General features: G+C 38.3%; 1 protein-coding gene across 1 annotated transcript in view; it reads left to right on the forward strand.

The window, feature by feature from the left end:
- The window catches only part of SULF1 (sulfatase 1), a 221,401-nt gene that overhangs the window by 40,715 nt on the left and 166,749 nt on the right, over positions 1 to 13,937 (forward strand). The window contains 1 exon segment of the mRNA XM_043979491.1: positions 5,394 to 5,487. The gene's annotated coding sequence lies outside the window, so the exon portion shown is untranslated.

A 13,937-nucleotide genomic window follows, 5' to 3' on the forward strand; every position in this document is an offset into this window, starting at 1 on the left:
TAAACCACCACTGTCTGGGAAAAATCATCGCAACTGTTTTTACATACCTAATTGTATTGTCACCCATTCTATTTACACACACACACACACACACACACACAATGCAAGCATATGCATGCACACATGTATATTATGTATGATTATTGATGAACTTGTGCATCATTAAAAACAAGTGATGTTAGAATCTTCCTCTTTTTTCACGAGGTTGTCAGATTCAAACGTGGGGGAATTCCATATATGTGCACATGTAGATGGATATGCATGTGTGTAGATATGTGTCTATATATACACATGTGTATAGATATTTATATAGGTATATAAAATGTATGTTTGTATTGTGTGGTTCCTAGGCATTGCTAACACATATATGGTATTCTCCATCTTTGAGTTTGGCAACCTTATCAAAAAAGAAAAAGATTATGACATGACTTGTTCTCAAGGCCCATCAGTGATCTGTATACCTCTTTCTAAGTACTCATAAGCCATCATTCTAATGATATATAATAGGATTGTTAAGGAATTTGAATCCTGCTAATCAGACTAAGTTTTGACAAGTCTACTTTCTTTTCCTGTCTTAAAATAGGGACCACATTTACCTTTCTAGTAATTTTTGTTGTTGTTGTTGTTTTTGTTTTTTTTTAGTGAGGCAATTGGGGTTAAGTGACTTGCCCAGGGTCACACAGCTAGTAAGTGTTAAGTGTCTGAGGTTGGATTTGAACTCAGGTCCTCCTGACTCCAGGGGCAGTGCTTTATCCACTGCACCACCTAGCTGCCCCTCTAGTAATTTTTTACCAGTTCTATTCATCATCCTACCACAATATACTTTTGGTATCTCCATTATTTGATCCTCATACCAATTCTCTTCATTTAAACAGATTTTTTCCCTAAGACTAAAAATACATGATATATAATACTGCTGTACTACCCAGCTTATCAAATCTATTCATTGTGAATAAGATTTCTTCATTTGCCATTAGTCACTGTACCAAGTATCAGTGATATCTAGAAGGCTAAATTTGAATCCTTAGGTTGTTATCCTTTTATTACTCAACTTCTGTGCATTTTTTTGCATTGACTTGTGAAGCTACAAATATTACTGCTGAACTCATAGGTATTATCTCTGATGAATTATTGAGCATCTCCACTGCTATTCTTCCTTTGTTGTACTTGGTGATCTCTGTAGCATCTGGCATGCTGCATGTATGTTGGAAACTTTCTTTATAATCATCATTATCTCATATTAGTGTCAAGAATGTATAGTGTCAGTTATTATTATTATTATTATTTTTGGGTTTTTTTTTTGGTGGGGCAATGAGAGTTAAGTGACTTGCTCAGGGTCACACAGCTAGTAAGTCTCAAGTGTCTGAGGCCGGATTTGAACTCAGGTCCTCCTGAATCCAGGGCCAGTGCTTTATCCACTGAACCACCTAGCTGCCCCTATTATTATTATTATTATTATTACTATTATTATCATCACCATCATCATCATTATACATTTTATACTTTAAGAATTGAAAACCTCTTTACATATATGATTTCATTTGATCCTTAAAACAACTCTGTAAGGGAGGTGCTACTAATATTCTCTTTTTACAGATGAGGAAGTTGAGGCTCAGAATGGTTCCACAGATAGTTATTGTTTGAAGTAGGATTTTAACCCAGGTCTTCCTGAATCAAAGTCCATTCCTAAATAATATACCATACTACCCTCATTGCTTCCTTGAAGTCATTTTGATCCAATCTAGGGATTGCATACAGTTGAAAAGGTTGTTAATGGTATTGCTCACTTCAGATTCTTAGCCAGATTTCATTTTTAACCACAGTTTTAATATATTTAATAGATTCAAATACTTAACTTTTATGATAAATAGTTAATATATTTAAAAACTTGGAGGTATAACCTGAAAAGCTTGGAAGCAAATATTCAGGGAAGTAATATTTTCTTCCTCTGTGTATGTCAGAACCAAAGGTCTGTTGTGGAGAGAGTCCTGGAGATCCAAGATGAAACTGAATCCTTGGATCCATTTTTTTTGGGGGGGGGAGAGCAATGAGAGTTAAGTGACTTGCCCAGGATCACACAGCTAGTAAGTGTCAAGTGTCTGAGGCCAGATTTGAACTCAGGTCCTCCTGAATCCAGGTCCAGTGCTTTAATCCACTGCACCACCTAGCTGCCCCCTTGGATCCATTTTTAAAGTTAATATAACCTCCCAGCCAGCCTGAGAAAAAAGTTTTAAGGATTAAAGAAATGACTTACAACAAAGCCACACTTTCCATTGATGCTGCATCAATCCACCAGAAAGACTTGAGAGAATGCCTACTCTGTAGTAAATACAACTGTAGTCACTGGTCAGGGGCAGAAAGATGTAGATATACAAGAACCATAGATTACAAAAATAAGCTTACAAACTGTTCAGAAAGGGATAACTAAGGGCATCAGATAAGAGCAAACTATACAAGTCTATGCAGATTTGAAAGTTCTAATGGTGTATTTGAACCTTAAAATGTTATGTGATTTCAAGTGAGAAGATTAAACAAGACTGAGTTGTTAGGGAAGACCTCCTGAAAGAGATGGGATTTCAACTGATCTTTGAAGGATGAGGAGCGTTTAGATAAGGTGACAACAAGAGGAAGAGCATTACAAGTGAGGGGAAGACCACGTATAAAGAAAGGCACAGAAGCCACAACAGGTTAGGTATATTAATGAGATAATGAGATGTCTGACTAGCAGAGGGGCTGGTGTTGGAGAGCAATTGGCGATGCATTTGAAGATAAGGGTTACAAAGGGTTTGGAAAGTCAGGAAAATGAGACTGGTCTTTACATAAGAAGAAAATGAAAGCCATTGAAGGTTTTAGAGGCCATTAGTCACATGATGAACGTAAAGCTTAATAAAGATCAGCATGGCAGAATAGTAGAGGTTGGGTTGATGAGACAGACATGAGTCACAGAGGTCAGTTAGGGAACTGTCATTTCTGTAGTGGTGATGGTGGTGGTGGTGATGGTATTTAATTTTTTTTCCTCTTTTTTTTTTTTTGGTGAGGCAATTGGGGTTAAGTGACTTGCCCAGGGTCACACAGCTAGTAAGTGTCAAGTGTCTGAGGTCAAATTTGAACTCAGGTCCTCTTGAATCCAGGGCCAGTGCTTTATCCACTGTGCTACCTAGCTGCCACTGTGGTATTTAAATTTTAAATTTATATTTAAAGTTTCAATGATTTCACTAGTATAGATACTCTCTGCACCAACCCTTTGCAACCTGGTATTTGCAAATTACCATGGCCAAAACGTTTGCCATTCTGCAGCCAACCCAGTAATGAGACTCTCCAAACTTTGCTAGCTTGGACTTCAGACAACAAACAAAGAATCAGGCACCAGGCCTGTACTTGAAGCCTTTCCAGCTTGGTAGAACCTTCCAGATTTTATGTTCCTCCAGAGGATAGCCTTCAATAGCCCAGGATCACCTCCACACTGGGATGAGGAACCAGAGGAGGATTTTAGTGGAAGAAGGAAAAACATGTATATCGATGTAGCACTTTATAAAGCACTTTTCACATATTCTCTTGTTTGATTAGAGATCAGCATGGTATAAGGAAATACCACTGGATTTGGAGTCAGGTGACCTGGGTTTAAAAGCCAATTCTGAAATGTATTACTTCTCTGGCCTTGAACAAGTCATTTTGTTTCTGTTGGCCTCAGTTTCTTCAGTAAAATGGAGGTGTTGGGCCTGATTTTCTTTAGGTTCCCTTTCATCCCCAAATCTATGATCCCTATAATCATATGAACAATCCGTCGAGGTAGATAGTACAAATGTTATATTGCTTATTGCTGTTTGAGATCAAGGAACAATTTCACTCATGACTTTTGTATCTCTGACCCTTGATACAGTGCTTGGCAGATAGTAAGCACTTAATAAGTTCCTGTTTAAATGATTGATAAGGAAATTGGGGCTTAGAGAGTTTTGTGGACTTGTCCAGACTCAAACACAGGTCTTCTGCCTCCAAATCCTGTATTCTTTGCACTTTGACACTTGGTGTCATTAATTCAGATCTGAGGAAATATTCTTGACTAGAGTGAGTTCCATGGATCTGCCTCAGTTTAACTTGCATGACCACAATCATCTCAGAGCCATTCTAGAGGTAACTAACTGGGTAGCTGGAGTGGATAGGGTTTGGGACTTGGAAATAGGAAGACCTCAGTTCAAAACCTGCTTCAGAAACTTACCAGCTCTGTGGCCCTTGGTAATTCATTTAGCCTTTCACATCCCTAGTAACTTCATCAGTAAAACAAGGGAGTTGGACCCAATGGCCTCCCAGGTACCTTCCAGATCTAAATCTATGATCTAAGGTCCCTTGGTTAACTAGAAAACCTAGCTTTTGTGTTGATGAGTTTTCTCTTTGTCCCTTTGATGATTATGTAAAACTATTTGCAGGTGTCCCATGTAGAAAGCTGTAGGTGAGGTTTTTGTTTTATTTTTAATTGATATTTCTTAAAATGGCACTTCCCTAAACACTGAACCCTCCCTTGAAAAGAAGATAATTGTATTGAATTCATCAACACAAACACATAGAATATTCTGCACCTATAGTCCCAAATTTCTACTGAGAGGAGGACTACATGTTTCATCCCCATGTTTAGATGGGAATAGAGAAAGGGAATTAACTTTCCTAAAGAACTTCTGAAAATTGGGCTGTGTCTACAAGACCTTGATTTAACAGTGTATTGTGTGTACAAGATAGCTCTCAAGCTGTTCTGTAATTTTCATAGCAACAAGATTTCTTAATTCCATACTTAATTCATCAAAAGTAATTTTTGTCTTTCCTCAACATATCCAGATAGTCCAGCAGCTGGTTCAGTTTTAAACACTAGTTGCCATTATCTTCTCTTTTATTTAACAAAAGTTGTACTATTTAGAGCATTTTGTGATAAACTTGAAATTCTCCTTTGAAATATTTCTTCTTAAAAATAGGCCTCACAGATTAGAAATATTTTCAAAGCCTCCCCCCAAATATTTCTTGATCAATGCCAGTTCAATCCTTGAGAATAATAAGATGATGTTAATCTGGCTTTGATAAGATTTTTTATTCCCTTACCTACCTAGATTAGTTAGGTTGTCTTTTGTGTTAGTAGAATCTCTGTTTTCTTGGCTTTTTTTTAAGGGGCTAAGAGGAGGAATGCAGTCAGGTGAGGGTCAAAATGGAAAATAAGAGGATTGACTCACCCACAATGCTTCAAAGACTTTTTAAGTAGATATAAAAAAAATCTTCAGTGTAAATCAAATTGGGGGTATAGAGTTCTTAATGGCATTCCTCTTTGAAGTTACAAAAGGGCAAAACCCATAAGATGGGAAAATAAGATGACAGAGAGCAACTAATGACATTTCTTCTTTTCTCCTTTGTAGGTACTATAGGCCACCTACCTTCTTCTGGACAGCTGAATTTGGTCAATGACATACAAGTTCATCAAGACAAAATAGTTGCAGAAAATCTTCAAAGGTACCCAAATCAAATATTTATCTGGTGATTAATTAAACCCCAAAGCCACCTGGACATGCTGTGTACCCTGGGTATTAAGTGAAGCTAATTATTAAGCAAGGAGGGTGAGAAGGGGGTAAGGTATTCTTCCTGGTTTCTGTGTGTCTGTGTAGGGGGTGGGGGAGGATGTGAGTCAGGGAAAATGAGGTTAAGTGGCTTTCTTCATCATTTGCTAATCTGCTAAATGGTTAGCCAAGATAGTCAAACGGTTACATTTGCCATTATATAGATCTTTTCATGATACTGAGAAAATAAGTAAATGCTCTATAACATGCCTGGAGTTTATGTAGCCAAAGGTACACAGGTAAAAAAATGAAACACATCCAACTATGCAATAAACATGACAATGAGAGCCAAGGCTGCCGTGGATAATTGAAATCCACAGATAATCCTTAGACTTGACTTGACTCAATAATTTCATGTTTCCTTCTTATTGGACCTTTCACCTAAATGCTAATAAACAACCAAATTCATGGAAATTCAGACATCCATTCTTTTCCTTTCTCTTTCTCCCCTCTGGTGAGATGCTGATGTCCAATGAAATGGCTAAAAGTTAGGCAAGAAGAGAGAAGAACCAAAGACTTAAGTAGTCTAAATAGCAAATAATCGACCCTATGACATTTGAATGGATTATGCTCCAGAAGAAAGGGTAGCTGCATTTCTCCATGTTTATCAAGGTTTACCTACAAGTCATGTTAAGTTTTATGTATTAGAAAAATGATGAACATTTTAGCATAACTCTTGGTATATGGAGTTTCTGCATCGTCATCCTCATTATCGTGTGACCCTGAATAAGTCACTTAACCTCTATCTCTCAGTTTCTTTATCTGTAAAATGAGTATACTAGTAGTACCTCCCTCCCAGAGTAGTTGTGAGGATAAAATGAGTTATTTGTAGAGGCCTTTGCAAATTTCAAAGTACCATGTAAATGTTAGATATGATTATGACAAAAGGTTCATGAATTGCTCTAATAAATGTTTGTGTGTGTGGTGTGTATAAAATCTATTGTTCAATATTCTGGTATTGAATCTTTCCAAACTTATCTCAATTGTGCCTCAGATGACTGATTTACAACCTATCCCTGGACCCATACTAAAACTAGTACAGCCAAGAGAGTATTGGACTTGGAATCAGGAAGACCTGAGTTCAAACTCTACCTCTGACATCTATTAGCTGTGTAATGATGGGCAAGTCAAATATTCTCTGTAAGCCTCAGATTCTTTTCGCTCTAAAATGAGGGTCTTGACCAGATGATTGCCAAGGTCCCTTCCAGCTCTCAGTCTATATCCTGTGACCACTTTGGATTTGGTAGACACGCAAGAATTCCTCTCATTTGCATAGCCCTCAAGAACTCTCCATGCATGGTAGCATATGATGAAGGGACTTGGGCAGAGTTAGTGAGAAAACTACCTCCTTATAATGACATCATTTATTAGGGAAGCTCTGATATATTCAAAGGGCACTCCATGCCAAGACATCAAGTCAACTTATCTTGTTCACCTGTCGTGTCACAAAATAAATCAACACTATTCCCCCAAAAATGAAGACTATAAACTTTAGCATTTCAGTTCCCGAGTTTTGCCCAACAATCCTTTGTGTCACTCACTATTTAAACATAAATAACATTGGATAGAAATGTTGGGGGACCTGAAGGAAGCCTTAGGTCTATGTTAGTGTGATGATACAGGTTGCAAGAACACTCATAGGAATTATATGGTTCCACTTCATGTGAGGTTTCACCCAGTGAGTCTTGCTTCAAGGTTCAGGTTTTAAGTTGCACCTAACCAAAAAGAATGCAATCGAGACTACTAAGTTCCTCCTGGTTTCAAATTGCAGCCTTTCACCACCTTGACATTTTGCTTTGATTTTCATTCAGAGTCATGTGCTGTCCAATGTTTCTTGGGAAAGTGGCTTAGAATGCTCCATGAAGTTCATGAACTTCAAGAAAGAAGTTCAGTGAATCTGGGCCAAATTTCAGATTTGTTGTTTGGGTTTGTTTTTTCATCCAGTTCTATTTTCTAAACCTCATGAAATCAAACATTTCATTTTCATAGCACAAAAGACTCATAAAAGAATTGGACCTTGGACATATTTAGAAGGATTTTAGGAGGCTGTTTCCTGACAATGCTTATAGTGCCTGTCATGTATACTAAGTGCTTAATAAAAGGCTTGTTGACCTGACTCTGGCTTAGGGGTTATTCCAAGATACCATGGAGTTTGTGCCCACATCAAGATGTAAACAAGTTAGTGAAATTCAACAATTATGCCTGTTTAAGTAGCTTCTTGATGGGAGCTGTACCAAACTCATTCAGTAAACATTTATTGCTATTTTAAAGCACTGCACTAGACCCTGGGAGAGAAAACAAGCACAGATGTAGTCTCTGTCTTCATTGGAAAACCTTAAGTGAAATAGTGGGCACATGACACATATCTTAATGTTCAAGATGATGACTCAGCAAACACAGCTTTGAATTTAGTCGTATTAGCAATTTGAAGTACACACACACACACACACACACACAACACACACAACATTTAATTTTAAGTGACAAAAAACCAAAAAAAATTAACTTGCTATACATTTGGTAATTAAAATTCTTGAAATAATTCCATGTGACCAGGTCAAAAGACCTGTAAAATACAAGAAGGTTGTACCAGGGTTGCAATAAGTGGCAATCCTAACTGATATAGTTGTCTCACTGTCTCATCAGAGGGAATGAATACTTTGGACACTTTCCTGTTTTTTATTTGTTTGTTTGTTTGGGTTTTTTTTTGGTGAGGCAATTGGGGTTAAGTGACTTGGCCCAGGGATCACACAGCTAGTAAGTGTTAAGTGTCTGAGGCTGGATTTGAACTCAGGTCCTCCTGAATCCAGGGCCAGTGCTCTATCCACTGTGCCACCTAGTTGCCGCTCCTGTTTTTAAAATATAATTAAATGTATGTTGAAGCAAAAAGAAAGGTACAACATACCTATGTAGATCTGAAGCTTGCCAATGTGGGTTTTCCCTCCAGTAATGCATATTGCAACTCATCTCTACCTGCCCATATTTTATTACTCTTGTTCACCTCCTCCCATAAATCAGCCACAAAGGTGCTATCCAATGTGCCAGGTGACATTCCTCAAGTTCTCATTGTGTTGCACAGATACAGATAGAGCACAAAAGCTGTCTTCTGGTTCTGCCTCACTCTCCTCTGAGACCAGCTTGGCCTTTGTTTCCTGGAATTTATTTCTCTGATGTTGTCCCTTATGTCACTTCTGTGTAGTTCCTCTTTTTTAGATATTGCAGCCTGCTCACACTCAGTGTATGCTTCTCCATTGACCGTGAGGTGTTCCTCTATTTTATAGCAGTCACACATCAGTGCAATACATGATACATGATAAGTATATGTAAGATAGATAAAATAAAATGTGATATAAGGTCTGTGGTTGCTATTAATGGAAGAGATTGGGAAAGGCTTCATGCAGGAAGTGACATTTTAGTTGGGCTTTTAAAAAGATGGGCAGGATTTCATAGCAGCAGAGGACAGGAGAAAGGTATTATAGGCATAGGGGAACATCATGAACAAAGGAATGAAGGTAGAAGAAATTAAATAAAAATTTCAGCTGAAAATATATTCTCATTATATTTTCTCTCAAAAGGAATGAGATGTGGGGGCAGCTAGATAGTGCAGTGGATAGAGCAACCGGCCTTGAGTCAGGAGTACCTGAGTTCAAATCCAGCCTCAGACACTTAACTCTTACTAGCTGTGTGACCCTGGGCAAGTCACTTAACCCCAATTGCCTCACTAAAAAGAAAAAAAGGAATGAGATGTGAGAGATCGTTCAAAATTAAAGCTCTTAAGAACGATAACAGCTTGAATACATCAATGGCTCCCTTTTGCCTGTAGAACTCCTTAGCCTGGCATTTAAGACCCTATGCAATCTGGCTTCAACCTATTCTTTCCATCCTTATTTCATACTATTTCCCTGATATTGCACTCTAGATTTCCAGGGCAAACTCGACAACTAGTACTTTCAAATACATCCCCTTATCCCCTGATACATCCTTCCATACATGTATATACTATTCTCCATGCTTGCAATAGACTCTCTCCTTCATTGTCAATTATTGACATTCTTTTCATTTCAAGGTCTGGCTCAGTCTATACCTCCTTCATGAAACTCTCCCTGATCACACCAGTTGAAACTGATTATTCTTCCTCACATTTTCCATATCTCTCTTCTGTTCTTGTCAAAGTCTACTATTTGACATGCTTATTTGTACAACAATATGCTTTTAGACTCTAAGTCCTTATGAGATCACTCCATTTTTCATCTTTGTGTCTAGAACAATTCCTGGCAAATAGTTGGCACTTCAAAACATGATGGTTGGGGGCAGCTAGGTGGCACAGTGGATAGAGCACCAGCCCTGGAGTCAGGAGTAACTGAGTTCAAATCCAGCCTCAGACACTTAACACTCACTAGCTGTGTGACCCTGGGCAAGTCACTTAACCCCAATTACCTCACTAAAAAAAAACAAAACATGATGGTTAAGTCAACTTATTGAAGCAATGGAACTCATTTTTTCTTTTTTCTTAAAGTTTTCCTATCTTCTCAAACATAATGAGTAACACCAGTTGGATGTCTGAATCTTTTTTGTGTATATGAAATCATCTGCCAAAAAAGGTATGAAATAACAGTAGGTTTCCTGTGGAAAAGAAAGAAATATAGATATCAATGATTCAGACCATTCAGGATGACTCATGGAATAGGATGGGGAAAGACTTATTGAAGGTCATATTATCTACTCCATGGGAAATCTGTACTCTGTAACACATGCTTTACTTTGTAATACAGTATTAGAGGCTTTAAAGATGAGAGTATTGATAATAGTATTGACTTTTTACCTTAGAAATTTATCCTTTGGGGGCAGCTAGGTGGTACAGTGGATGAAGCACTGGCCCTGGATTCAGGAGGACCTGAGTTCAAATCCAGCCTCAGATACTTGACACTTATTAGCTGTATGAGCCTGGGCAAGTCACTTAACCCTCATTGCCCCACCAAAAAAAAAAGTTATCCTTCATTGAATGCTCCTCTCCCCTTTATTTAATAATTTTATGTTGCATGGAACTTCTCTCCTTTGAGCCTTATCCTTTACATATCAGTTCCTCTTGACAGAGAGGCAAGAATTTTTTTGTTCTAATTTAGGAACTGAATTGAATAATACATTCATAGAACACAATTGTTTACATCTCCAAACCATTAATGTGATCCGGCATCAATATGCTTTACCTTACTTTGGTCCAGGAAACTCATGGGAAGTTTTAGGGAGACCTGCTCCTCTTCCTCTCTCCCTACCACAGGGAACCCAGTTAGTTTCATATATCACTTTTCCCAAAAATTTCTCACCTCTCAGATCTGGTAGTTATCCATCTTTTAGGTTTGACCAATCTAACACACAATCTTTTAGGGCACCCTGGGTGATATGATGATAAATAATAGAAGTATAAAGTCCCTCTGGGTTTAATAATTCCCCTGCTGCTTTATTTATTTCTGACTAATTCCCTGCTGATCCCTCTTGTATATTATGGAGTCCCTTCATTGAATCTCTAGCCAATTTTAAGAATCACTTACCTGAAATTCATAGTATTTGCCATAATTCCAAATGATACATGAGAGAATTTTACAGTACCCAAAAACAGACAGGAGCAGTTATACACACACATAGGTGCCATAACTTATCTAAGACTTTTCTGTCAATCACACTGCCTAAATGTTCTTAACTTCTCTTGTTCCAAAGAAGGATGTAGTTTAATACATCCTTAGTACTTAGTACAGATTTTAGCCTTACATAATGAGAAAATAGACAACTAGATTGTCAAAGCTTAAGGGGGATTTTCAAGGTTTCTCTTCAAGAGTTTGACGCCTATGAAGTATACTATAGTTCTTTATATTTGCAAGAATGCATTTTCAGGTTTAGAAAAAGCTGCCAAAGTATTAATGCCTCCTATCTTACCAAATGAATTCTACTATTGCATGCTCAGATGCAGTTTGGTACACCAAAATTGGGTAACAATAGTGACAGTGGTTATGAGCTCACCAAGAATTTTTGTGTGCCCTATGCATGCTTGATTGTGATAGGAAAGTTATCTCTAATTGTGCCTATCTGGCATTCTATTTACTTTTACAATATTCTTTGATTGTTGAAGTTAAAGCAACACCGATTGGCCTACAGTGTGCAGACAATGCACCAGGTCCTACCAAGGGATTTATCCCAAATAAGGGCCTATTAAGACTATCTTTGTCTTTGTGTCCTAAGGGCATTGAAGCCTTGCCTAGGAACTCTGATTTTCAGAACTTTATTTCATCCATTAGGCAATGGGACTCAATTCATGGGATAGATGCTTATGCCATGAAGATTATGGGACAGTCCCTCAAGACTCAATACTCTCACATATGTACTTTGCCCACCCCTACACTCAGAGACTTTTATGTAAGCATGCTTTGACAAATTGAAGTAATAAACAAGTCTTTGCTCACATACACAAATGTAGATTCATAGTATGTATCTTTGCATGTGAATTTTTGTTCTTAGAAACAGTACAGAAGAAGACAGCATCACCACAAGTAGCATGCTGCTTTTAGGCAGGATCCTCTCATTCAGACAGAGGCCTATCTACATATCCAAGTGGTCACCATGCTATGCTTTAAAGGGAAGCAGAACACGGGCTTAACTGGATATGGAAGGGAAACTGGCAACAAGAAGGCGGGTTTTATGTAGAAAACCCCTTGTCCTCTTCCTCTAGAAGGCTGGTTGTCATAAAGGCACTTCTAGACAGGATGTTAAGATGAAAATTGCTATCCCCTGGGGAAAAGCAGCTAAATTATAATTGTATGTGTGTCTGTGCTTGTGTCCAGTAGGATTGGGGGTGGCTCTCATAAAACATACAGCAAGGAGAGAGAATGGGATGATGTCATCCTTTTCGGGAGACAGCAACTGAAATCAAATCAAATCACAATGAGATATTTGTTCTCTGCCACCTGTCCCAAGGGGTTGTGAACAGTATGGTTCTCTGTACAGGCTCTCAGCAAGGCTTAAAGGGGGCCATGCTGGCATTACTAAGAAATTCCCCCAGGACCTCTTGAAAATCAGGTAAGAGGCATCAAAATCACTCTATCTATTGCTCAAGCAACTTGTCAGTGAGGGGGCTCATGGACTATTTAAGAAGATCACTCTGTCCTAGTTGAGAGCAGGAAATATTCCTCTTCAATTCAAACTGCAGAGGAAATTTGTGAAAGCAGAACTGAATTGCTTCACTTGGTATTAGGGTTGTTGTCTGTCCTTTGGACCATGACATCGGGGTGATATCATGACTTTCACTGAATTGGATTTAAGTTTGGGAGGGATGTGCAAAGTCACCAATCTCACTCTCTCCTCCAGAGCTATTTGGTTCCAGGGGCAAGATATATGTCAGGATAACTGGAGATGGCCCCAGATGTTTTAGGCAATTGGGGTTAAGTGACTTGGACAGGGTCACACAGCTAGTAAGTCTCTGAGGTAAGATTTGAACTCACGTCCTCCTGACTTCAGGGCCAGAGCTCTATCTACTGTCCCACTTAGCTGCCCTGGATTAGGGTAAGATTTCAAAGTTAGTATCCCTTAGCTAGGGTCAGAGCTAGTGCAATGAAAACTTTGAGTCAGTTGAAAGTTGATATTTCATGAAGAGAATATGACATATTGGGACATAGGAGCATAGATTTGACATGATGTGTATTAGGATGGCTCCATAGCTGCCAATGCTCACACTTTCTAAGCTGTTGCCCATCATATTCACAGATATGTTGTAGAAAGTACTCCATCTGCCTTGATTGGCCACTAACTACTGAAATACAAAGCAAAATTTTCAGATTTTGAATTATAAAAGCAAATACGATTTCTCATTTTATTATTCTTTATTCTCTTCATTTTATTTTGATGCTAAGTTTCTATAGAATCTTGTTGGATTGTATACACATGTATGCATAAATACATACATATACATGCATGCATGCATGTATATACATGCTTACACAAATGTAGCCATCATACACCTGACAAGTCAGGCAAAGCCCCAATCTTCTCCACTATCTCCTGAACAAGGAATGAAATGTGTTGGACAAAGTAAATTCTTTGACAAGATGTGAACTCCTTGCCCTGGATACTTCCAGCCATACTGACATAGGACTATTTTTTTTTCTGGCATTGGAGAAGCAGTTCATAGTTACAGAGATTAAGGAAGGACCAGTGAGGCTCGATTTGTTAGCTCTCTCCTGATTTGTTAGCTCTCTCCCAGATGAAGATATTCACACACTTGAACTGGCCTTTGGACTAGAACTTTAAAGGGAGCACTCACCAAAGAAGAGTAGTTAACCACCAACTCTAAAGAAAGAA

The sequence above is a fragment of the Dromiciops gliroides genome, chromosome 1 (genome assembly GCF_019393635.1).
Source record: "Dromiciops gliroides isolate mDroGli1 chromosome 1, mDroGli1.pri, whole genome shotgun sequence".
Taxonomy (NCBI): Eukaryota; Metazoa; Chordata; class Mammalia; order Microbiotheria; family Microbiotheriidae; genus Dromiciops; species Dromiciops gliroides.